Source organism: Apodemus sylvaticus, chromosome 6, assembly GCF_947179515.1.
Source record: "Apodemus sylvaticus chromosome 6, mApoSyl1.1, whole genome shotgun sequence".
In the NCBI taxonomy this organism is placed as follows: Eukaryota; Metazoa; Chordata; class Mammalia; order Rodentia; family Muridae; genus Apodemus; species Apodemus sylvaticus.
In genome coordinates, this window is record NC_067477.1 from 60,004,637 (window position 1) to 60,032,606 (window position 27,970).

At 34.1% G+C, this 27,970-nt stretch overlaps 1 pseudogene; it reads left to right on the top strand.

The window, feature by feature from the left end:
- The first annotated feature begins 20,288 nt into the window (after positions 1–20,288).
- Positions 20,289–25,485, top strand: LOC127687923 (testis-specific Y-encoded-like protein 1; annotated as a pseudogene).
- The last annotated feature ends 2,485 nt before the right edge of the window (positions 25,486–27,970 follow it).

A 27,970-nucleotide genomic window follows, 5' to 3' on the forward strand; every position in this document is an offset into this window, starting at 1 on the left:
AGAGTTCAGAAGGAACTAGAAAAGGTGAGCTTATTTATCAGTAAGCCTCCAAGATGACAATTCAGTTGAATAAAAGTTGCTTTTACAGCAATGTTTATGATATGACAATTCAGTTGAATAAAAGTTGCTTTTACACCGAAATGGGCATGTTTAGCTGATCTGGATAGAAGCAGTTTCAGCAGAGGAGCAGTCCTCAGGCTATAAGTATAGAAAGGTAAAAGCTATTGTGGACATCTTCAGAACACATTATAAGCATTTGCAATCGGACCAAAAGGGAATGTTTTGACATTTCCCCAAGATTACCCCATGGAAACTGTTGACATTTTCTCATGAGTCTGTGCATTGGAGCCCTTGACATGGCTGGGCTCATGTCAATAGCACATCCTCAGTCAGTACTTCACTTACTCAGGGTTTCCTCTACTTACTCCAACCAACATCTTAAATCAAAATGTCCATTGTTCTCTAATGACCTGAGAAAAGTAACCACATGGGAAGATTTGAAAAAGGCTGTACTCATGTTTAAATAATGGCTATAAATTTCACAGCTTTTCCTAATTCATTTAAGGCTGGAAGTTTTATATTCAGTTAATTCTAGAATGACAGAGGAGGACTGCTAAATCCTAATACTAATAAGAAAAGGTTACCATAATACATTTTCATAAATTACCTTTGTGTTCCTTCAGGATAAAGATGTATAGGCTTGTTTTTGCAATGTACTACTAGTATGACACAGTTTTAGGATAAATTAATCTTTATTTTGAGACATTGACGTTATCTTAGAAATTCAATTTTCTTAGTATTTTATAGGTTTTAAGAAATATTGAATGTGTAAGTATACCACATTTTTCTGTACCACATTGTCCTCCATTGAGCGACATCTGGGTTCTTTCCAGCTTCTGGCTATTACAATAAGGCTGCTATGAACATAGTGGAGCATATGTCCTTATTGCATGGCAGGGAATCCTCTGGGTATATGCCCAGGAGAGGTATAACAGGGTCTTCCGGAAGTGTCATACCCAGTTTTCTGAGGAACTGCTAGGCTGATTTCCAGAGTGGTTGTACCAGCTTGCAATCCCACCAGCAGTGAAGGAGTGTTCCTCTTTCTTCACATCCTGGAGAACACCTGCTGTCTCCTGAGTTTTTAATCTTAGCCATTCTGACTGGTGTGAGGTGAAACCAGGGTTGTTTTGATTTGCATTTCCCTAATGATTAATGATATTGAGCATTTCTTAAGGTGCTTCTCAGCCATTCAAAATTCTTCAGATGAAAATTCTTTGTTTAGGTATCTACCCTATTTTTTAATAGGGTTATTAGGCTCTCTGGAGTCTACCTTCTTGAGTTCTTTGTATATATTGGATATTAGCTCTCTGTTGGATGTAGGTATATTTAATTGCTCAGCAATTAAAAACAATGATTTCATAAAATTTTTAGGCAAAGGGTTGGAACTGGAAAATATCATCCTAAATGAGGTAACCCAATCACAAAAGAATACACATGGAATGCAGTCACTGATAAATGGATATTAATTAACCCAGAAGCTCTGAATACTCAACACACAATTAACATATCAAATGATTCGAAAGAAGAAGGAAGGAGAGGGCCCTGGTCCTGGAAAGGCTTGATCCAGCATTGTAGGGGAGTACCAGGACAGAGAAATGGGATAAGGGTTATTGGGGAATGGGCAGAGGGAAGATGGCTTATGGGAAATATGGGGAGGGGGAAACTGAGAAAGGGGAAAGCATTCGGAGTGTAAAACAAAGAATATAGAAAGTAAAAATAAAAAATAAATAAAAAGAAGTATTGAATGCTTACTTTTTGCAGATGTTGAGTTTCTTTCACATTAGTTATCTTTTTATGTGATTACTATGCAAGTTTGATCTTCCATTCAAATTCCATAGGAATAAATAAGAGCACTTAGGTATAAATAAATAGTTTAAGAAAAAGAAATTTGGGACTGAAGAGTTGGCTCATTGGTTAAAAGCAATTCTCAGGGTTGTGAAAGACCCAGGTTTGGTTCCCAGCACCCACTGGGAATGCTGCACTTATTTAAGCACCAAGCACACAATATGGTACATAAGCACAGGCATGAAATAATAAAACTAAACCTTAAAAATTATTAATAAAACAAGAAATAGGGATATTATTTAACCTATTCATTGTTTCCTCTGATTTCTCCAACTTTATGTGATGGGATATGGTAGTTTCCTCTATTCAGCTGACATTTGCAGCAATTCTATTTTAGCTGTTTAACATTGTAAAATATAATAATATGTATAATAAACAAAGTTCTTTCAAGGATGTCTGAGATTAAAGATACTATTTCAATTACATGCGTAAAGCAAATGTTGTTTCTTCAGGTTTAGAGTTCCTTCTGTATTTCTCCCCACCAGTGAATCCCACAGCAGGATCTCTCTCCCTTGCTGAATCTGTGCTATTTACCTCTCATAGGAAGTAGGTCAGAAAACATCATGACTTTTTCCTTCCTGCCAGTCAGCACATTTAAAGTACTCATTTGGGGATCTATGACCAAGTATATAGTTATGAATATCAACTCTAAGCACTGGACTTAATGCATATGTGATTTCCTTCAGAAGTTAATAGGTCCACTGTGCTCAGCAATGTTAACTCCACAATAGGAAGGGTATCTAAAGGGGATTACAGGTGTGTTTGGAAACAGGAAATTGGTGTCAGCAACAAATTAGCCATATTGAAATTGTGTTCATTCATAAGTACTCCAGAGCATTTAGTCAGAATGTGATTATGCAAAATACACCTTATCATCAAAGGACACATTAAGGAAAGAATCTGAGCATAGTAGTTCTTAAAAACCGAATTGTGACTCTTTCAAAACATTTGCTTAGTATTCATGCATGCATATAATGTGTTTTGATCAAATTCAGCTCCATTTCCTTCCCCCAATTTCTCCTGATTCCCCACCTTTTTCTCTAAAGTTCAAATACTTTCTATTTCTTTTCTTTTCTTCTTTTCTTTTCTTTCTTTGATTTTCTGTATCCTTTCTCTCACTCTTTTTGTAATTTAATAACTATTGAATTCATTGGGTGATACCCTTATATAGACGAGTGTGGGGCCATCTGCTGGAGCATATTTAGCCTCTCAACACTCAGATCCCTGAAAAAAAATGACACTTTTGTCTTATGTAACCATGAACTGACAATAGCTCTATTAGATGGGATGGGATTTCAAGAGCTCTTCTACTCATGTTTGTATCTTGGTTCATTAAACTTCGTTCAGGTCTTGTGTATGCGCTCAAAGTCCCTGTGAGTTTATATGTGTAACTGGGCTGCCATGGTCTGTGTATACTGTTAAATTGCAGGCATCTAATCCCTTCACTATTACAGTCTTTCTAACCCCCATCTAATGTACTGATCCTTGAGACTTGAAAGTAGAAAATGAAATCTAAGTTTCTAATTTAAAACTGAGCACTCTCTCTCTGCATATTGATAAGCTTAGTTTCCCTGTATTAATCACCATCTAATTGGGGAAATGAAGACACTTCTTTTCTGAAGATTAAGACTTTGAAATAATCTGTGGCTATAAAGGTTTAACATTGGAATTGGTGCAGTTTAATACTATATTGAATCATAAAAACAACCCCAACAACAAGAACACCAATAGCAACAACAACACAAGGCAGTCTTGTCCCAAGGTTTTGATCCAGTTAATAAGACCTGACATGTGTTCCATTTTGTGAAGTGGGCTTCAAATTGGCTCAAAAAGTTTTTCACGCCCCCACAACCCCATGACATTTGTGCCATTACTGCAGTAGTGGTTTACAAGATAGTTGTTAATACAATGTTCTTACCTGGAAAAGTCTCTTAATTTCTTCCATTCTATGCCATAACATAGAAACTTTGAGTACAAGAAAAAAACACGTCAAGCTTCCAGATGAATACCAGATTGATTCCTCTCTATATGCTGCATTTCATGTTTGTAGTGCCAAAAACAAAACAACAAAACAAAACAAATCAACAACAAAAATCACAAGAACATATAATAATCAGGGTGGCAATTTTTAGAAGGGTGTACTTAGGAGCAACTCAAAATGAAGTAACTCATATCTGAGAGTGTATAGTTTATTTGGTAGCATTTGTTGCCTAGGGTAGACATTTTTCACCCCTTTACTGCAAAATTGTGATTGAACCTTTTAGGAAGCTTATCTAGTAGTAGATTTCCATATGGGATTTTTTCAGGAATATTTAATGCTGGTTTTTCTTCTCCATTCTCATTCCTTTACTCTTTACTTCCATTTCATATATATTTTAGCTTTCTCTGTTCAATTATTTAATTTTTCTTTCTATTGTGGTCTCCTTCAATTTAAATTATTCATGGACATTTACTAGATTATTGCCTTCTGTGAGTATTCTGATTTAAGTACACCTATTTAAAGATGCAAAGTTACCAACCACATGTGAAAGGAACCTATAGCATTTGTATTTCTGGGTTGGGATTATTGAACTCAGGACCACTTAATCCCATAGACATTCTAAATATTGAATCAATCAGATGACAGATCTTTAGTTTTCATTTTTCTTTTTTTTTAAATACAAAACCTATTTTTTCAAATAATATATTCTGATTATGGTGTTACTCTCTATTTCCCCTGCACTTCACACCCACATAAATGCACACCGCTTCTTTCTCTCTGTCATTAGAAAATAAATAGGCATCTAAAACAAAGAAACAAACAGGCACACAGACACATTTTTTTATGTAATTTCAGATAAATATTGTCTTCCCATTGTTGTGAGAAACCAAGGACAAATGCACCAAAAAATTCAGTCCACATAAACAGGACATCATTTCCTAAAGGGAACTCAAAACTCCCAACAGTAAAAAACTCTTTATTTTCACAGAAATATTTTCTTATGCACTTATGCATTTTATAAATTGCCAAATAAACAATCCCTACTTCAGCATCTTAGCATATAGGAGAGTAGAAAAATTGACTAATACCACTGCTATGTTCTAATTTACAATAGTTTCCAAAGTTCCCATTAAAAAATGCAATAAAATATGTCCTTCCAGGTACCCTTTCCATAAATATTTCTATTCTTTACAATTGCTTTTGCATGTCAGTAACAATATTTCTTATATTTGGCATAACTTACATAAATGAACAACAGGGAACTGTGAGACAAGATATTTTCCAGTGCCTTATTCTAAACAGATTATCATTCATAATGGGTTCATTGCAGTAATATCTGAAAATTTAGATATAATTGCCAGTTAACTGCATTTGTTCCCAAGATCTAGCCAGCATAATATGAGACATTATAGTTTTGGACCATAGAAGTGAACTTATCTGCCAGCCCCTTTCAATCAACTGTAGCTTTTTTTTTTTTAACAATTCCTTCTCAAGTGCCAGTTGAAATGCATATGCTACATCATCTCCATTAAATTCTCATCAGTACATGAGGTTGACATTGAAGCCAAGCATTTTTATCATTATAAGAATTTGAATTGGCTTGGAATTTTAATGCTTAAAATGCAGTGCAGATCTCAAAAGAATCACATTATAGCAAAGCAAGGTTTAGCAATTTTAATTTTGTCACCTAAGCCTAGGAATAATGAGAAAGTAGAGCATAAATGAGAATTTTGAAATAGCAGTGCTGTGGAAACAAAAGGTGATTACTATGAATTTTGCTTAGTACAAAATAATAATCTTGTAGATGGAGTGTATGACTGCACTAGGAATTACAAGGAACAAATCCATACTATTTTATATTGAAATTGAATACCAGAAGTACCTTAAACACTTTTTTATGAAATTTTATTGTTTAGCTATCACAATAGACCATTGAATTAAGACAAGTAATCAGTTATTTACAATATGATTCATAATAGTAGCAAAATTACAGTTATGAGGAAGCAACAAAGTAATTTTGTGGTTGGTCTTCATTACAACATGAGATGATAAAGGAAACCAGCATTAGAAAAGCTGGGACTGTTTAGTAAACTCACAGCAAACTTCCCAATTCACCACCTGACTGTTCAGACTACAATTTGATCCATCATCTTAGGCATTCAATTTACATTACTAGCACAAAAACATACTATTGCATGAATGGACATTCTTGGTATGATACAAATATCTACTCATCACATATAGGGTACAAATGACAGAACAAAGTAGGATTCCATCCACGTCTAGCTTATTAAACAAACGCATTTGTTGAACTTTAAAAACATGGGTGAAGTTATTTTTGGGAACATAACTGAAGCCAAAAGAACTTCACCACAGGGAATTCTCCCTCTATCATAACTTTCATACAGCTGCTTAGACAGATTACCCTTCTTTTGCCAACCTTTCACCTGCTATATACTCTATTAGCCCTAAGACCAATCAGCCCAAGTATAGCAGGGACAGACTTACATACGACTTTGAGTAACGTGTAGAAGGGAATGACTAAAATCTTTCCATATCCTATTACTTTATGAGCTAAAGTCACATAGCTAAGTTAAGGGTAATTTGTTGGTAGTCAAAATTTCTTCATTTTGTCAATTCAATCCATGTTGTACCAAAAATAAAATTCATCTGTCCTTCGAGTTGTAAGGTAATGTAAGAGACAATGTTGCCTACATATCCTCAGTCAAGGCTGGAAGAGGGGAAGGACTTTGGATAAGATTAAACCACACTGTCCATGGCTCTTTTAAAGTCTGTGGCCTAGATAGTTTATGGAGCAATAATAATCTCTGTGAGATTTTTTAAACTTTGCTATATGCTTTCTACAAAAAATAATCTTTCTTGGAAAGAACTATATTTTGGAAAACCGGGAAAGAATGATGTTTTCAAATTTTTATTGTATAGACTCACTCTAATGCTTATTACAAAGACGATCAAACACATTCCTCAGAATATGTGATGCTCTGAATCAAAGGTAGAGAATAAACAAGCTCCAGGAATCTATGTCTAAATTTTAATTCAAAAAAGTTCTTTCAGGATACACTGTAATTAAGTGTTAACCAGACACAATTAAAATACTATGTACAGGAGAATTAGTGGCAAATACCAAAACTAAAACCACAATAAGAATTTGAATTAATAAGGGACAAAATTTTTATAAAACATTAGCTAATTGTCTGCTTATATGAAATCTGAAGTCTCAAAGTCTTGGGAAATATTTTAATATAAATTATATCCTTATACCCATGATAATTATTTTAATAAGTTTTGTGCAGTGTGATTCTTAGAAACAACTTTATTAAAGAAAAACAAGTGAATTACTAGCCACATTTAAACTGATATTTCTTGGACTAATCTGATATAGAAGAACGAAGCCATTCACTTCAGGGTTACTGCAGATTAAAAAAAAATGAAGCACTCTTTAAGTAGTGTGAAATTCCTTTCAAGTTTTTCAATATTAATGACTGTAGCTATTTCTTTGAGACTAGTTTTCTTCGCTTTAGCCTACTATGTACGATACTTACTTCAGGACAGATTAGAAAGAAATGACAAGCAAAAGATCTCTAGGGTGAACTTTGCTATTTTATAGCATGCCATTTTATTGTATTGCACAAAAATACTTTTTCATATAGTTTTCTAGTTTATTAAGCTATTTTATATCTATTGCCTAATTTAATCTCAAACATCTCAATGAAAAGCAAAAGGAAAGCACCTGCACACTAGACTCATATTATGAAAAGAAATAAAGGTTTGTGGAAAAGAATATTCTCAATAGGTTACTCATAGATAATGGTGGTACTCTTGATGTGACCTCAAATGCTTTGCTCATTATGATTAGATATATTTGTGTGGTGTATAGATCAGGACTCATGGTTTCCTTGAATTCTTCTAAATTACATTATTATGCACAACACAGCTTGTGATTACAATTTTCAATTATCAAATAACCAACATATTTTGCTTTAATTGGACTTAATGCATTGTGATCTGGGATGCACCAACATTGGCAATATCATGACTTTAAATAGAGTTTTCAGAATAGAAAGAAGATTAAATTGAATGCAATGACATGTACTTTCTAAATTGTCAATAACTTTTCAATTGTTATGACAAGTTCCATCATCTAAGAAAGATGGTGGTTTTCCATAGTACATTCTCACCTTGAACATTGAAATAACTTGCTTTAATCTGAGGTATTTGATAGTGTGAGGAAATAACCCAACAAAAAATGAGTCAATTTCCTTAACTTAAATCTCTTTCCAATATTTAAATTGAAAGTAATTCTTATTACAAAATACTTTCTTTTTTATTTTATTTTTATTTATTTTTTATTCGATATATTATTTATTTACATTTCAAATGATTTCCCCTTTCCTGGATTCCCCCTCCCTGAAAATCCCATAAACCCTCCCCTTGTTCCCCCATCCATCCTTTTCCACTTCCCTGTTCTGGTATCCCCTACACTGCTAAACTGAGCTTTTCCAGAACCAGGGGCCACTCCTTCCTTCTTCTTGGACATCATTTGATATCTGGATTGTGTCTTGGGTATTCCAAGCTTCTAGGCTAATATCTGTTTATCAGTGAGTACATACCATGAGTGCTCTTTTGAGACGGGGTTACCTCACTTATGATGATGTAATCCAGCTCCATCCATTTGTCTAAGAATTTCATTAATTCATTGTTTCTAATGTCTGAATAGTACTCCATTGTGTATATATACCACATTTTTTTTATCCATTCCTCCGTTGAGGGACATCTGGGTTCTTTCCAGCTTCTTGCTATTATAAATAGGACAGGTATGAACATAGTGGAGCATGTATCCTTATTCCATGCTGGGGAATCCTCTGGGTATACGCCGATGAGTGGTATAGCAGGGCCCTGCTGAAGTGTCCTGCCCAGTTCTCTGAGGAACCACCAGACTGATTTCCAGAGTGGTTGACCTGCTTGCAATCCCACCAAGAGTGGAGGAGTATTCCTCTTTCTCCACATCCTCACTAACACCTGCTGTCTCCTGAGTTTTTAATCTTAGCCATTGTGACTAGTGTGAGGTGAAATCTCAGGGTTGTTTTGATTTGCATTTCCTTAATGACTAATGATGCTGAGCATTACTTAAGATGCTTCTCAGCCATCTGAAGTTCTTCAGGTGAAACTTCTTTGTTTAGCTCTGTACCCCATTTTTAATAGGGTTATTTGGTTTTCTGGAGTCTAACTTTTTGCAAAAATGCTTAATAAAATTCTTGCCAACCGAATCCAAGAACACATCAAAATGATCATTCACCATGATCTAGTAGGCTTTATCCCAAGGATGCAGGAAAGGTTCAATATACGGAAATCCACCAATGAAATCCACTACATAAACAAACTCAAAGGAAAAAAAAAACACATGGTCAATTTATTAGATACTGAAAAAGCATTTGACAAAATTCAGCATCCTTTCATGCTAAAAGTCTTGGAAAGAACAGGAATTCAAGGCCCATACCTAAACATAGGAAAAGCAATATACAGCAAACCGGTAGCCAGCATCAAACTAAATGGAGAGAAACTTGAAGCAATCCCATTAAAATCAGGAACTAGACAAGGCTGGCCCCTCTCCCCATATATTTTCAATATAGTACTTGATGTACTAGCTAGAGCAATTAGACAACATGAGGAAGTCAAAGGGAGACAAATTGGAAAGAAAGAAGTCAAACTATTATTATTTGCAGATGATATGATAGTATACTTAAGTGACCCAAAAAATTCTACAAGAGAATTCTTATAGCTGATAAAAAAAACTTCAGCAAAGTGGCTGGCTACAAAATCAATGCAAGCAAATCAGTAGCCTTTATATATTCAAAGGATAAGCAGGCTGAGAAAAAAATTAGGGAAGTGCCACACTTCGCAATAACCACAAACAATATAAAGTATCTTGGTGTGACTCTAACCAAACAAGTGAAAGATCTGTATGACAAGAACTTCAGGTCTCTGAAGAAGGAAATTGAAGAAGACCTCAGAAAATGGAAAAATCTTCCATGCTCATGGATAGGAAGGATTAATATATTTAAAATTGCCATCTTTCCAAAAGCAATATACAGATTCAACGCAATCCCCAACAAAATCCCAACTCAGTTCTTTGTAGAGGTAGAAAGAGCAATTCTCAAATTCATCTGGAATAACTAAAAACCCAGGATAGCTAAAATTCTCAACAGTAAAAGAACTTCTGGGGGAATCAGAATCCTGGAACTCAAACAATACTACAGAGCAATAGTGCTAAAAACTGCATGGTATTGGTACAGTGACAGGCAGGTGGATCAATGGAATAGGATTAAAGACCCAGAAATGAACCCATACACCTATGGTCACTTGATCTTTGACAAAGGAGCTGAAACCATCCCGTGGGAAAAATATAGACTTTTCAACAAATGGTGCTGTTTCAATTGGAGGTCAGCATGCAGAAGAATGAGAATCAATCCATTCTTATCTCCTTGTACTAAGCTCAACTCCAAGTGGATCAAGGACCTCCACATAAAACCTGACACACTGAAACTAATGGAAAAGAAGACTAGGGAAGACCCTTGAGGACATGGGCACAGGGGAAAATTTCCTGAACAGAACACCAATAGTTTATGCTCTAAGATCAAGAACTGACAAATGGGACCTCATAAAATTGCAAAGTTTCTGTAAGGCAAAGGAGATCATCAAAAGGACAAAATGGCAACCAACAAATTGGGAAAAGATCTTGACCAACCCTACATCCGACAGAGGGCTAATATCTAATATACACAAAGAACTCAAGAACTTACAAGATACTTTTACTTTTAAATCCTGAGAAACACTTGGAAAGAGGAGCAGTGCTAGTGTTCTGGTTTTATATCAGAAATTCATAGGCTGATTTCATCAAAGCAAGATACTTGCAGTTTTCAAAAAAAATGTGTGTATTAACCCCCTTTTCTATAGGACTTCATGTAACAATTAACTTCACATCTCTGTTTGTTTAATTAGAATATTTTCATATATTTTGATCATATTGTCTCCTCCCCAGCTCCTTTCATCATGGTCCCATCTTCCTACCCTCCAATCTTTATATTCTATTCTCTAATGAACTTTGTTTCATGTATTTCACTCTGTGTACAAATGCAATAGGTCTCTCTTATTTTTTGTGGACTTTAAAATTTAAAACCGATTTGTTACTTTTTTTCATGCCAAGACAGTTAGTATACATGAATTTTTTCCTTTATTGAAAATTGATCTTTTTCATGCAATATTAGAAATGATTTTTATTGATTTATGATTTAAATTGTCACTATCCAAGAATTTTCTGAGTGAAAAGGATCATGGAGGCCTCAATACTCAGCATTGTTCAGGGCAAATAGCAAATAGCAGCCCTGTAAAACAAATTAATATGGCATCTTAATTACAAATGAAAACTTAGGAAAATTACCTGAGAGGAGGGAAATTATTTTACTTTTATAGTCTGAAAAAAATAATCTGTTCATGAATTCTACCAATTGATGGAAACCCCACTAGAATATTATGATCAAGTAATATGATTAATACAATCACTAACTAATGTCATTTCTATGAGAAGCAATATTTTTTAAATATTATTGTCTCAAACTTGATACTTTAAGTACATTTTTGGTATCAATTGAGAACATAGAAGGAATGGAGATAGATACCTCTGTCTTTGAACACACTGGGTTACAAACTATATTTTGTTAGTGTTCAATCTCAGAGATACATCATTTCAACATATATTATAGGATACATATTTTGGTTCAATAGTTTAGCTGTTTCAGGATAAAACACATTAAGTAGGAATGGATTTTCATAGAAATTTTGAAACAAATATTGCTTTTAAAATAAAGGATCAGAAACTAAACTCAGAAATTTATCTGGGCAAAACCCTTATACTCAAATTCATGTAAAAATTTACTGGAATGATTTTATACAATAAATATGTAAATAGTGCTGGATTTCAGTTACCAATACCTTTTAAAGAAAGTAGTATACATACTATTTTATTTATATAGTGATCTGTTTTTCTTGGCTGTATAATGAGTACATACAGGGTAAAATTTGAGCGTAACTTGTCTGTGATAGATGTTTGCAGACTAATTTCACCAATAAAGAAACAAAGTGAGGTAGAGGACTAAGAAAATGCCTCATGGAGACTAGAGGGGGTAAAGCAGTAATCTCCAATGGAATATCCAGATTAAAGGGAATGGCTCAGAAGCTTCCCACACACTACAGATACGAGGCTTAGTTGTACCACAGAGTTCTGAAGCAGCCATGGTTATACAATCTGTTGCTCCATTTTCTATTATCTGCGTCTCTGTGCATATTCAATGTAAAGCCATCATTTTATAGAACTTATCCTATTTTATCCATTTTTTGGTGAACCATATCTATATAGTTTTTATTTAGAGTTGATTGAAAAATACCGTTTTTTCAAAGTCAAGTCGAAATGTACCTTTGACATTTCTCACAATGCCACTTCAATACCTTTTAATCATTTCAGCCCTCTCTGTGAATTCTGATCCTTTCTCACTCTTTCACTATAGGAACTTTATGGGAATATACTGCTCTGTGAATTCCCACAGGGAAGAACAGGATAACTGCTTGAATTCATTCTTTTTCTTCATAGATAGCCTCACATATTCTTCCTTCAATTTTGTTGAGCACTGTGGGAAAGTTACAGGGTAGTGATATTTCTCATGTTCCAAACAGCATTCAGAAATGCCACTTAAAAAAGAGAATAAGTCCGTGGGAAGCTATTCTCACTTCCAACTTTTCTGCCAGAGGCTGTAGTTTTGAGAAATATATTTTGAATCCTCTTATCCCAATTCAGATAATACAACAGCTAGAGAAGACCCTGCCCAATATGCTTTCACATCCAAAAGCTGTTATACTTCCTAAAATATTATATTTAAATTCTTATTCTAAGCAAAACTATTTTAAAGAAATCAATTGAGCTAATTGACCAGAAAAAAAATCTTACTATTTATTTTGTGCGGGAAACTGATAGAAAAATTGACTACTGCTGTGTTTTATTTAAGCCTGTAACACAAATGTTTTTCTCTCTTTTTGAAAACATATTTCAGTGACTAATGGGTCTTCCTCTTGGTAGAAGTTATTTTGGATTTAAAGATGACATATTTCTTTGATATTATCTTAATTGTGCTTTCTGTCTTTTTATATTTTATTTAATCAATTAAATTTACTATTACTCGATATTCAAATGTTTGTCTATGAATTTATACTAGTATTTATACCTAAATTTCTATATTACATAATTATTCTAAATATTTGGTTTTATTTTATTTGTGTTGGATTTCATGTGTGAATGTCGACAACATACTAGTTTGGTGACTTCACAGGCCAGAAGAGTGTGTTACTTCAACATGCAGAATATATTCAAGTAAAAAACTATGATGGAGACTATGATAGGATGTAACCAAATATATATAATTGGTTGTTTGCTTTGTTTTAGTTAGAAAACAATCTGTTAAAATTTTTGGTCCTATAATTTTTATATACAATTTAATAAAGAGAATTATAGCAAAACTGAGGTTTGCTAATTGTTTACTTAGACCAATTTTAGTGAATTTGTTTCTTCCATTAGACTTGTATTTATATTAAATCATGTGTATAAGATATGTCATATTGTTTTGACTATTCCTGAAGATATACTTCTTTGCAATATTATTGTGAATATCATTAATATTTTTTATATTTTGCCTTTTAGAAGTCTAAAATTAAATCACATGATCAAATAAAACACTGATTTAAATAATCAGCATGATGTTTTTAGGAATAAATTATTGATGTTTGTTTTGTTTTAGTTAGAAAATAATCTGTTAAAATTTTGGTCCTATAATTTTTATATACAACTTAATAAAGAGAATTATAGCAAAACTAAGGTTTGCTAATTATTTACTTAGACCAATTTTAGTGAATTTATTTCTTCCATTAGACTTGTATCTATATTCAATCATGTGTATAAGATATGTTATATTGCTTCAACTATTCCTGAAGACATCATACCTCTTTGCAATATGATTGTGTATATCATTAATATTTCTTTTTTATATTTTGCTTTTTAAAAGTCTAAAATTAAATCAGATAATCAAATAAAACACTGATTTAAGTAATCAACATAATATTTTTAGGAGTAAATTATTGATAAGAGACATTTACATAAGATATTTACACATGCAGATTTATAAAATCCATATTTAGTTCACTTAAGGCTACGATGTATAATCACTAATTTTTTAATCTAAACAAAGTGCATTTCTATAGCAAATTCACAAAAATCTTAAAGCTTATCATTTAAATTCCAAAAGACACAGCATAATTTATCATTTGAAGTCATTTCTTTTAATCTGTCAGCTGACAGATCAAAACTTTATTGAAAACAACCCAGAAGGAAAGTTTACAGCCGGTCATTGATTTCTTTAATTTCCATTCAGATATTAGTTTCAAACATTATTCTGAATAGCCATTGCTTTTTTGTGTCTTTTGACAATCCAATGTTATTTCAAGGTGATGATTAAAGATTATATATACACACATATGCACACATATGTTTCATGTTTGGAAAAAACGGCAGTTCTTCAAGAAGCTGCAATATGCTTGTTTACTAACCATTTGTCAATCTAGTGTTTGTCTTTCTTTGAGCCAGCTGTCGGTAGTCCACAGTATGTTTGGAGGATGTTCAGTATTTGGATGCTGCACCCATTAATCATGTTAATGTTGTGTAGGCATCCAAGTTTTGAGCTTCCCAACAACTAATGATACAGCAATGTTTCAGACACATTGAAAATACAAATTAATGTTTGTATATCAAATAAGGAATTGTGTCTAAATTAAACCTTACACTTCATTAAGATTTTACTTAGTTATTTTCAAGAGAGTTTATATAATAAACTGAATTGTATACGAGAAACAAATCAATGCAAGATTAAAATAAATTCCTCTATAACTGACGGACATTATTTGAAAGTATTTGTAGCTGTATGCCTTCACATGCAATTCCTCTCATCAAAATGGTATAACTTGGAAACTGGAGTTTAATTTTCTATAACAGTGTGACTAAGCTCACTTAGTCTGTGGAATAAAAGAAAAGAATTTAAAAAATCTGAGTTGTTAATAATGAGGCGCTTTGGGCTCCCTTACTAACTCTAACTAACTTGGAGGCTGGTCACAGAAGTACTAGGTAGACTACAAGATCAGAATCTCCCAGCTAAGCACATTGTGCATTGTGAATTTATCAGCAAAAAATGGTGAATAATGTTTCATTTTTTCAACCATGTGATTTTTTCCTGACTCATTGTGTAATATAAATTATTTCAATCCATAGTATATACAAAAGATTTTACTAGCTCTCTCCCAATATTTAAATGATCTATAAAGAAGACATAGGTCAAAACAGATTTTTTTGTTCACATTCATTTCAAAGTTTTTGTTTAAATAATAAATTAAACAGAAATTAATTAATTATATATAATTAACAATATTCAATTATATAAAGCTATTCAGAATATAGCAAAATATGTGATTGGCAACAATAAGATAAGATTAACAAAGAAAAAAAAACAATATTCAAAGACCAAGATGGGTAAAAATACAAGTTATGAGATATTTTTGACAAGTTTTGTTAAACATACTTATTCTGTGAAGCAGAAATCTTATGCATGAAAGTAGATATTTTATATTGTAAAACACAAAGCAACTGGAAATTCAAGTTTATGGTTTTGTTCATGAAAATTCTGGGTGATGAATAAGATGTAACATGAGTATTTTGCAATTCCATCTAATATGGAAACTGATATCCAAGAAAATGATACAAATGTTTAAGTGATGATTTCATTGAAAACCTATAACATCATCATTATATTACTTTCAAATGATAATTAGTTCCATTAAGCAAAAGGAGAACAGAGATTATAAGTGGTAGGAAGTAATTGGAAGTGTAGGATTGCATTAAAATACTATTAGATATTAAATAGCAGAATACAAATAAATTGTGCAAAGCCATAAAATTTTAATATTTGAATCAATATGAAGTTGTAATAGTCACATACATTTCAATGAAATTATTTATTTATAAATTGATTTCTAAATCAATTTGGGAAACTTATAATATATTTAGATAATATTAGACAAACTATCAAAGCTCCTCTTGTAATATTTCCAGATTCATGAATATAACATAAAACTGTAAAACTCATAATTGGAAGAAGAGAAATGATGGACAGATAGGCTATTTTCATATTCTTATAAATAGCACTATATTGGGAATAGTTATTGAGTACTTAATTATTATTAGTGAACATAAAGTTAAACAACTATATTATATGTATTCTTTAAGAAAATCACTTTTATTTGTATGGTAATAAATTTGGAAAAATATAATTCATATTATAGTCCTAGTTTAAGATATGTAAACTTCCCAAAAGGGAAATCCTGACTTAATCTGATATAAATGGTATTTAATATATCCATGATTTGACAAATGAAAGGCTGAAAACTAAAGAGATTTATGTTTTCATAATAAAGTTTGATGTTTTACACAATTAACTAGATGTATACAGTATTTGATATTAGTGTAACTGAACACCAACTTTGGGACCTTTTTCTTTTTGCATGTTAAGAACTATTTGTCATTTCTTTAACACAGTTATAATGAGAACAATTTATCTGCAAATATGCAAATATGTTTGTATTGAGAATCATAGATGATTTTACCACTATGTATCAAAGGAAATGTGGGAGTAGACCATTCCCCTGACTAAACAATATGGACCTTTGACAAATCATTGTCACTTTTTATAGCTTTTAGGAAGATAAAAATTGAAACCTAGATGAATGGTGCAATTTGAAGACGCATTTCCTATGCAAATCATATATGCAAATTTCATTATTTGAGGAAAATGGAGGCATTAGGGCCTGGTTCTCCACACTATGTTAATGAAAAGAAAGCTTCCAAGTGTCAAGAGTGCCTTGCTCTGTAGTCCAGCAATCCTAGAACCCTCTTTTCCCTAGCTTTATCTTGTATGTGCAATCATCATTACTTTAACTACAAAGCAAATGCAATTACAGGCATGACCCACAATGTCCTGCCTCCTCCCTTGTTTTGGTTAGCCAGATTTTCTGTGTACAGTTTCATTTTTCTAATATAATAAGTGATATTTTTTACTTTAATATTTATGAACATGGATATTGCTTTAAAAGAACTAAACTTATTCTACCATCTATAAACATTTCAACAAAATGAACTAGTCATGAAGGATGCATGCCTTTATTCACATTGTAGCATCATGATTGAAGTGTGTCATAGTATATTAGGAATGAATTATGTATCTCATTATATATAGCTATGATATCACATTTTTTTATGCAAAGACCAATTCATTGTAGTCAAATTTACTGTGGAAAACATAGAATCTCTATAAATAACACTTCTTGAGTATTTAAGTATTTCTGCTCTAAATGTAATTAGAAGACCATATTATGATATGTGTTGAAATATTGAACAGCTTTTTAAAATTTTTATTGGTTATTTTGCTAATTTACATTTTATATGTTATCCCACTTCCGGGTTTCCTCTCTGAGAAGCCCGCATCCCACTCCCCCAACCCATCCCAGCCTCCATGAAGGTGCTCCCACACCCACACGCGTGAGGGACGGGGAAATATGGGTAGTCATCAGAATGTCCCAGGCCAGTAAGGCAAGAGGCTCCCAGGACTCAACTGGTATGACATTATGTAAAGGGGAGAGAGAAACTGTAGAGACCACATCCAGAGATTAGGCATAGGCACAGGTTGAGGGATGGGGCCAACCCCCTTCTAAAAATTTTAACCCAGAATGTCTCCTCTCTAAAGGAGATACAGGGACAAAGAGTAGAGCAGAGACTGAAGGAAGGGCTATCCCGAGACTGCCCCACCTGGGGATCCATCCCATGAGCTTTTTAAATTTTCAACAGCTTTTTAAACATCATTGTTATAAATGAAATTCATGGAAAATTTAAAAGATTATTTAAAATATCAATATTCTAAACCAGAAAAAAAAGCCCCCTGGTAAAACAGTTTTGAAATCATTCTTAAGTGTGTCTTTTCTTTTTCATTTTTATTTTATAAAAACCACAATTTTTCTGTAGTCATTTTGAAAAATGAAGATATTTCACAGGAGTATTTTCATTGTATGTAGGGCCCAAGTGAGGATGTTTCAATCCCACTTAGGATGGAGAAGAAAGAAGAGGTCAGAAAGAAGGATGGAAGCATGTGGGAGAGAGGAGGAGGAAGGTATAAGGGGAACCTGATCAGGTATTGGGGCAGAGAACAGGAGAGACAGCCAGTGGAATGGATGGAAATAAGTAACCTTGGGGGTGTGAGGTGAGAGAATCCTCTAGAATGTTCCAGAGACCTGGGAGGTGAAAATCTCAGGACTCAAAGGTAGGGACTTTAGATGAAATGCTCAACAGTGGGTAGAGGGAACTTGTAGAGTCCACTTCCAGCAGAAAGACCGGACATCTAGAGGAGGGATGAAGTTGCCATCCCACTGTCATAAACTATGACCAAGAATTGTTCCATCTAAAAGGAATGCAGAGATAAAACTGAGAAGAGACTGAGGGAAAGGAGGTCCAGTTTGTGGCCCGAATTGGGATCCATCTCAAGGTGAGGCTCCAAGGCCTGACATTATTACTGATGCTATGATGCTTACAGAGTGGAGCCTAGCATGGTTGCCCTGAGAGGCCCAACAAGGAGCTGACTGAGACAGAAGCAGATACTTACGCCTAACCATTGGATTAAAGTTGGATACTCCTGTGAACGAACTAGGGAAAGGTTAAAAGAAGCTGAGAAGGATGGTGACCCCACAGAAAGTCCAGCAGTCTCAACTAACCCAATCACGAAGATCTCTCAGACACTGATCAACCAACCAGGCATCATATACTAGCTTGTCTGAGGCCCGAGACACATATACAGCAGATGACTACCTGGTCTGGCCTTAGTGAGAGAAGATGAACATAACCATTGAGAGACTTGAGGCCCCAGGGAGTGGGGAGGTTTGGCAGTATGGGGTTGGGGGATGTGGATATGGGGACATCCTCTTGGAGAAGGGGAAGGAGGAATGGGATGAGGAAATGTTGGAGTACAGAATGGGAAGGGATAATGACTCAACTGTAAAGAAAATAAAGAAAATATAATAATAATAATAATAATAATAATAATTCATGCTTATATGTATTGCTTGATTTATAATCTTTTTCTTAGCATATTTTGAATGAATATATAATTTCACCATTCGTTGACTTTCATTTTTTGACATAAATCATGTGGTCAAATTAATTTTTAAGAGATGTGACATATTTGCACATCCATTTAGAAGTCTCTCATGTCTACATTGGTTGCTTCTAAATTGTGCTTAGGTTCACAGACCTAGGAATCATGTATTTGAGATGGAGTATACTCTTTTGGCTTTGGTCTTGGATTCTTAAGAGGCAGAAATATTTTCATATGCAGTCCACAAACTAGAAGCACATCTAAGTGACCACTGCAGAATCAAAAGTGCTTGCAGACTGATGCCATTTACTTTCTAGGTTCTTGCTCATGTAGTTACAGAAAAAAACAGATTTGAGAAATCATTTTTATCCTTGCTTTTGAATAAAGAATTCAATGTGAATTTTAAAAGTACTCCAAAACAATTTGCTTATCAATGAAATGAGATAAGTTTTCTATGAGTACTTACTTAATAGTGCTTTCACAAATGGATATTAAATACACATATGACACAATGCATATGTAAGCTACAATGTCATTGAATATTGACATAGATATGCTAGAGGGTACCAACCAAGAAAGTAAATACGAAAAGATAACGAAGAAATATTATCCTGATTTCTCTAACACAAACAATCATTGTTTTAGTGAAATTGTCCTTCTAATAAAATGGCTGTGTTCCAATTTTTGGTCTCATCTTTGTTCTCCTGAATGTGAGTGTTCATGAAAGAATTCATGTACCTGATACTGTAACCAATATGCAATTTTTTCCATTTCTTTCCTCATTGATATACTCATTCAATCACATAAACTTTTATGATCCATGTATCTAGTCTACACAGTTAATACATTCCAGCCCATTTGAATGGTTGTATACCATTTGTGCATGCCACTATATAAGAATAATTTTAATTTTAAGTATGATTTTAGATAATAACTTTAGAATTATGGCAATTAATAAAGCTATGATTACATAATTTATCACTTATATGATTTAATCAAAGTAACACAACAAAATAAAAACACAAGCTGCTTCATTTGAGATGTATTTATTTAGTTACATAGTATACTACAGAAATGTTACCACTAAACCATGCATGATGGCAGATGCCTCTAACACCAACATCCGGGACATAAAGGTAGATATATTTCAGTTCAAACCAATGATTAGTCCCATGCAAACCTACACTACACAGCAAGAACTCAAAGTAAAGAACAATATGAAAACACAAAGCAAATTTATCAAATACTGTTCTCAGATAAGATAAATTGCAATGAAAAGATATATAAAATATACAATTATACGAATGTGCGTCTGCACATTTTATATATTTAGATCAACACACAAATTTATTGAAATGTATGCAGATAAAGCTTAACAATATTTTGCAGGAACAAAAGAAAAACTTTTCATGGATATACTGCTGAAGAAAGAATATTCATTAATAAAAAGGAAAATGATATGAAATTCAGATGGTTAAATGCCTTACTTAGTTATATGTGTCAACAGAGCTTTTAAGACTTTAGTGTCTCATTAATTGAAGTATTATTTTCATTTTTAAGAGACTTTTTTTTATAAGAACTGTATTCTCTTATTTTCTTTTTTTAAAGATTATTTATTTATTATATGTAAGTACACTGTAGCTGTCTTCAGACACTCCAGAAGAGGAAGTCAGATCTTGTTATGTATGGATGGTTGTGAACAACCATGTGGTTGCTGGAATTTGAACTCAGGACCTTCGGAAGAGCAGTACAGTTGGTGCTCTTAACCACTGAGACACCTCTCCAGCCCGAAGTATTATTTTCCACCACTTAATTTACTCAAAGTAAATTGTAGCTTGAATATACAGAAATAAAATCTATAAATAAACTTTTCATAAATCAAAATAATTTAGGATATATTAAAGTTCTTCATGCTTAGAATTTTATTAAACTCTTTAAGTACCTAATTATTAAATTAACCATTATATATATATATATATTTATATGTACAATATGTATATATTGTATTGTTCTTATGAATATATATATATTGTTCTTATGAATATATATATTCATATATATATATATGAATATATATATTCATAAGAACAATACCCAATTTATATAGGATTCAGAACTCTTTGAAGTTTAAGGCAACCATTTGTTGTCTGGGGATAATATTGTCCTTGAAAAAGAATAGGAGAAATAATTTTCAAAACTGAGTGTGTTAGAAGTCACATAATTTATTATATAAGCTAGGGTTTAATTTTGTAAATACAATAATTTATCACCAAATGTACTTAACCGTATTTATCACCTGGAGCATTGTAAAAAAGCAATTATTCATGCAGAGGCTCTGTATATTAATGTATAACTTTATAACTTGCCTATTGCAATGCCTGTTTATAAAATGTGCTAGGTGCTCACATTGACAATTTATTCACTATCAGAAAATGAGGGTCCGTAAGTAGCATTGATACCAAAAAAAAAAAAAAAAAAAACCATAAATAAACCCTACTCTTTAGGTTAGGAAACCAGTACCTATAAAGTATTTATATGTAAAGCTATTAAAGAATGCTATAAAAACGGTGAATTCCTCTCTGTGACAGTCTAAAGAAATGTATTCTGTAGGTAAATATTAAAATTTAAAAATATAAAACACACTTTCTTCTCTTTAATCTACATGTGTCTATCTCAGACTCTCAAGAAACTCTCTAGTGGGAGCTGGGGCTGTGTAGACCGTCACTGTGGTGTTCGTGGCACTGAATGATTCGGAAAAGACCCTAGAAACTCGGGAAGCGGAGACCCAGGCCCATGATGTGAAGACTGAACTCGGCACCGAGGTGGAGGCAACGGAAGAGAAGTCAGACGTGGCAATGCAAGGGAGCGAGGAAGCAGACGGAGGAAGAGCACAAGAAATGGAGATGCTGGAGGCTGGTGATGGAGTGAGGGAGGAGCGGGAGGGGGCAGAGATCTTCGCAAGAACCCTCTGGAGGCCATCCTGTTGGAACTGGACACCGAATGCTCAGGCTGACAGGGCCTTCCAACATCTGCAGCAGAAGTTTGGGCGGATGTGGTGACACTACCTGGAACAGAGAAACTACATCATTCAGAATATCCCAGGCTTCTGGATGACTACCTTCCAGAACCACGCTCAGTTGTCTGACATGATTACTGGTCAACATGCAGAGATAAATAAACAATCTGGAGGTGAAGGAACCGAGATACCCTAAAGCTGGCTGCAAATTCAAGGTTTTCTTTGTTTTGTTTTTGTTTTTTGTTTTTTGTTTTTTGCAAGAAACCCCTACTTCGGAAACAAGCTGATTGTCAAGGAATATGAGGTGAGATCTGGTCAAGTGGTGTCTCCTTCCACTCAGAGGGGGGCATGAGCCCCAGTCCTTCATTTACAGAAACCAAGACTTCATCTGCAGCTTCTTCACCTGGTTCTCGGGACACAGCCTTTCAGAATCTGACAGAATCACTGAGATTATTAAAGGACCCGTGGCCAAACCCACTGCAATACTACCTGCCTCGTGAAGGGATCAGTAGGGATGTCGCCCAATAAGGGAGCCAGTGGAGACTGCCAGGACTTCTGGCTTCCAGTCAGGTTCATCTTTGCTTTTGAAAATGAAGCTGGAACAGGTCCCTTTCTACCTGTGCAAATGTATCGGGCACGCAGTGTTGTGATTTCTTTCCTCCTGACTTTTCTGCATCTTCTGTCTGGATAGTCTCTCCACCTCGAGATTAAGACTGTGGGACCTGCTTCTCCTTTCACATGGTCCTCGTGCTGTTCTGAATTAGCATCTTAATTAGCATCTGCTGGTTCATGGCCATGGCTTATACCCTTTCTAAGCTTAACAATGAAACTGTATATTATACTGCCTTTACACTGTTTGGACCTTGTTGTTTTCAGTGTTACCTGCTTACTGCCACCTAGACGATTGCTTTATCTGGGAACCTTCTATTTACCGCTCCAGCGTATGGCAATGTGGACACAAAGTTTTCAGACAGTTGCGGGGCCTACAGGTTGTTGCAGAAGTGGGTCACCTTCTGTGTTACTATTTTGTCTTTTTCCACTTTCCAGAACATATCACACTCCGTTGTGTTTGCCACTGCTCCTCATCCTCACTCTCCCACCTTTGTTCTGTTATTTTAAAGAAAAGTAGTTAAGAAAAAATCTGTAAGATTAGGAGTTGCAGTTCTTTTTTACTAGGATTTCCTGAGAGGGTGCTCTGTAAAAGAGGCACTAGAACTCGGCCTTGTGTCTCCTCTTACTCACTTCCCAGCCTGGTTAGCAAGCCCTGAAATGCTTCTAAGGAGACAAGTAGATGGAAACAGCTGAGTTCTTCCTAATAATGTACAGAAGAACTAAAGAGATTCTGGTGGTTACTCTAAAGCATGGAAAGTGAGCAGAAAGGCTTAGAATCAAAATGGGTCAAATAAAAACTGGGCTGAGGATGAAGAAGACAGGACACAGAGCCTTCGTAGCTTGGTCTGTCAATGGTGATGGGAAGAGAAATAATTTCTCAGGAAAAATACTTTCTCTGGGAGTTTTCTCTGAGTTCTTTAAGGATGCAGTGAAACTTTTGAGTTATTTTCCTCTTTGTATGCAATCTGATATAAGTGAAAGTACAACATTGGGCCCAGATTTTACCAATATTTAGTAAAGTGCTACTTGTTTCTACTTACTGGAAAAAAGAGTACTTTTGCTTGCATTCATTTGAAACCATTTGGAATATTGTAAAAACAGTGTCTTTACAACGTGGAGACTTTGAACATTCATAAGAGTTTCCAGTATTAATCCAAATTCTTAGAAACAGTTTGGATAATTTGGTCTTTATCAAATGTGTCAAAATATTGTTCTCATGGAAAAGTAAATACGGGATTTGATTGTCTTGATAGTCTCTTCCTAAAAACTACACATAGTTGTAAAAGCACATTGCCAGATAAGCACTGTGCAATGAGCATATGCGTCGCCATTTTTATGCATGGTGGTAAATAAAAGCATGGCTCCCTGCATAATGATACTCTATAGTTTGCGTCATTAGAATATTAACTAATTTTTTGAAATTTCATAAACACTTCAAATCTAGTAGTGGTCTCTTAATGCTTATTTGAAACGTTTATCATCTTTAAAGAGCAAAGAGGGATTTTTGCCTCAGTGTCAAGAAGTTGCTTGTTTAATTCAGTAGGTGGATTATTGCACAACCTTGGTGATTTAATGGACTAAATTTACTTACTCTCAGAGCAATTTAGGAATGCTATTACAGTAAAAATTAGGAGCCACAAAGGAAAAGTCACACATTACTACAAATTGGCTCAAATGCCCTAAATAATCTTTGTTGAGAAAGTAATGTTGACTTTATATGTTTTGTCTTCAAAATAAACTTAAAAGCTGTAATAGTAAAAATAAGAGAGTGATAGCACACAAAGAGGCACTTGAAGGTCTGGGGAAGTGGTTCAGTGGTGAAGCACACAGACGGCACTTTCGTGGGTCTCAGGCTCACAGCCCAGCTGACTTTATTATTGGCTCCTCCACGGGTCTCAGGTTCAATGATAATTGTGACCTCTAATTGTGTTCCAATCTCACCCTTGGAGAGGGAATTTTTCTTTGAACACTTGAGAAACTCTGGATAAATGGGAGTTTCTGTTTGCCTCCTGCATGCTTTACAAATGTTCTTGTTCCTGTGCTCTGTCTCTCACACGCGTGACTGTCGCATACATACCAAAATATATATTATACATGTTACTTCATATTAGTAAATTAATTCATTGTTAGACCTTCTGCTCAAGTAAAAAGTATTCAAGTTTTTCTGCTTAGATTGCTATTTGGTTTGTGCTTTCTGCCTGAAGTATAACCAATGCTTTCTTTTACTTAAAAACTTAGAAAAGGGGTAATAATAACATTTAAGTGAGCAAACACACGAATCTCAAAGTCACTAAACTTTGAAGCTGTAGAGTAAATTGGACTAAACAAAAGCCCAACCTGTGGACCTCCCCCTGATTTAATTAGTGCAGGTTCATTCACATTCTGGCTCCTGTGCCAGCCGCAAACCTGGCCTGAGCACCTATTTTAGAACAAAAGCCAAATATGACAATGATGATAAGATTGATAACATTGCTCTGTGGTGTTTCCTTTCAGGAAAGCCTGGCAATAACCTCCGCCAGTTTGTGAACATAATTGCCACCAGTTACAAGTCTGGCATGCAGTGCTGTACACTGGTGAGGGCTGTCCTTACCAGTGAGTACTGGAACAGGTTCATGTCATACAGTGCACTCACAGAAAATGATACCATGAGTGAAAGTGCTCATTGAACCCAGTAAATTATGTTTGATTAAATGTTTATCATTTTTTTTTTTACTCATTTTTGTTCAGTATGTTAGAAACATGCATGCATTTGGCTCCTACAATAGAATAATTACTGGGAAATCTAAAATCATCCAGATACTTACAAAAGTATTGAGCATGTTTGTTTATTTCTTATTACCAGACACATGAATGGAAACATCCCTAACTTACCCCAGAATCAATAATTTTCTGTGCACTATCATTTTATGACTTATTATTTTTAAGATTTATTTTTATTTATTATATCTAAGTATATATAGCTATCTTCAAGACACACCAGAAGAGGGCATCAGATCTCATTATGGATGGTTGTGAGCCACCATGTGGTTGCAGGGATTTGAACTCAGGACCTTCAGAAGAGCAGTCAGTGCTTTTACCCGCTGAGCCATCTCTTGAGCTCATGACTTAATATTTTCGAATGTTCCATCTTTATCAATATGAAGTCAGATTGATCTAAGAATGTCCTGTAAGTTTTCTTAGAAATACTTAAAGGTCACTTTTCTTGAGTTAAATATAATTTATGAAAAAATAAAAAGCTGGGCAGTGGTGGGGCACACCTTTAATCCCAGCATTTGGGAGGCAGAGGCAGGCATACTTCTGAGTTTGAGGCCAGCCTGGTCTACAGAGTGAGTTCCAGGACAGCCAAGGCTATGCAGAGAAACCCTGTCTCAAAAAACAATGCCCCCCAAAAAAAACAAAAAAACCCAACAACAACAAAAACCTAAAAAGTTAAACCAAATTTCTACATATTGTTAATATGTTAAAATATTATGGGTAATAATATTATTGAAAATCACGTGACATAACAGACTAATTTAACATTAACAGTCAACAGCATAATTATAGCTCATGAAGCCTAGCTATTAAAATTGTTTATTATAACAACTTTGCCTTTCTTATAATTATTTGTTATAATATTTTTGATATAGAGCTTATCATAGACATAACAAGAAGAAGCATGTACTATGACCTTATGGGTTTAGTAAAAAAATGTTCTTGGGCCTACTTTTGGATTGTATTCTGTTAAACCCTTTATGGACTAAGATGTGGAAAACTAAATTATTAGCTAGTATGCCTAATATATGAACTTCATAGTTCAACTACAAAGTACCCTGTAAGTATGCCTTGTGTTCGGGTGACCATCCAGAATTTGCCATTGTTGTGCCACTGCCAAACTTCATAAAAGAGAACGCAATAAGCCTGGAAAAAGACAAAAGTCCAAGGTCTGGATAATGCTAAATATCTCTGTAATCTAAACAACTGAAAAGGAAAGAAAAACTGATAAAGCAAACAAATGAGCAAACATTTTAATTTAGGGCCATTGTTAAGTCAACTGATGTTATGCCATTAAAGAATACTGAGAGTCAAAAGAAAAAAGAAATATATATATAATATACAATAAAAATATTTAAGGTAAGGTTAAATAGTGGATATACATATACATATACATATATATAATTGTTAAATACTAGTTACATATGTGTGTGTGTGCATGTGTGTGTGGGAGAGAGAGACAGAGAGACACAGAGAGAGAGAGAGAGACAGAGAGAGACAGAGAGAGAAAGAGAGAGATCTATACATCTTCCTCCTATAGTACCAGACATAAATCTGAGAGTCAGTGGGTCATCAGGTCTCCAGTAAAAGCAGTAGAGACTAGCTTTCTTTAGTTCACAGGCTTCCAATGTCTGTGTAAGAACATTGAGAAATAGTCTCGCTAACTTGAATCAGTGTGATTTTGTCTGAATAGTTTTACTGTGGTCGGTGAAGAAGAATCCTACTTTCCTCGTAAACAAAAGGGAGAGGTTAAAAATATACTGCTAACACAGTTTATTCATTGTGAATTGACATATGTTTTCTTCCTTTCCTCTTCCCATTAACATTTTTATGGACAAATTATTAGAGTAAGAGAATGATTAGAGAGTTCACTGTGTGACTGAACACTACCAAAATAAGTCCTAAAAAGTATATTACAGCTCTATTATTAACAGATTTTAAAATGTCAAACATATAGTATATATTTTTGTGACTGCATAGAATATTGATATCCTGATTTATGTTTATTAAGTCCTTTTAGAGTATATGGATTGGATTTATTCTCTTCTATTTAATCTAGATATCCAACCCCATATTCTCTATGTAAAGCATATGGGTTCCCTATGTTCCTTAGATTTCCCTAAAAAAAAGCATAGAATCTATGTGGCACTGGTGCTATTGATCTATTGCTACCTTCCTAGCTTATATATATTGAGACATACTGTATAGCACTTGCCATTTTCCAAAAAAAATTACAGCAAATTTTCACCAGATGTGGTTTCAAAGGAATTTATCCTCATTCACTATTGTGTTGAGTTGGCACAAAGATTAGGCTGCTTTAATTTTTCTTTTTTTTCTCTTTTTCTTTTTTCTTTTCTTTTATTTATTGATTTTTGTTCTTGGTTGCCCATCCAATAT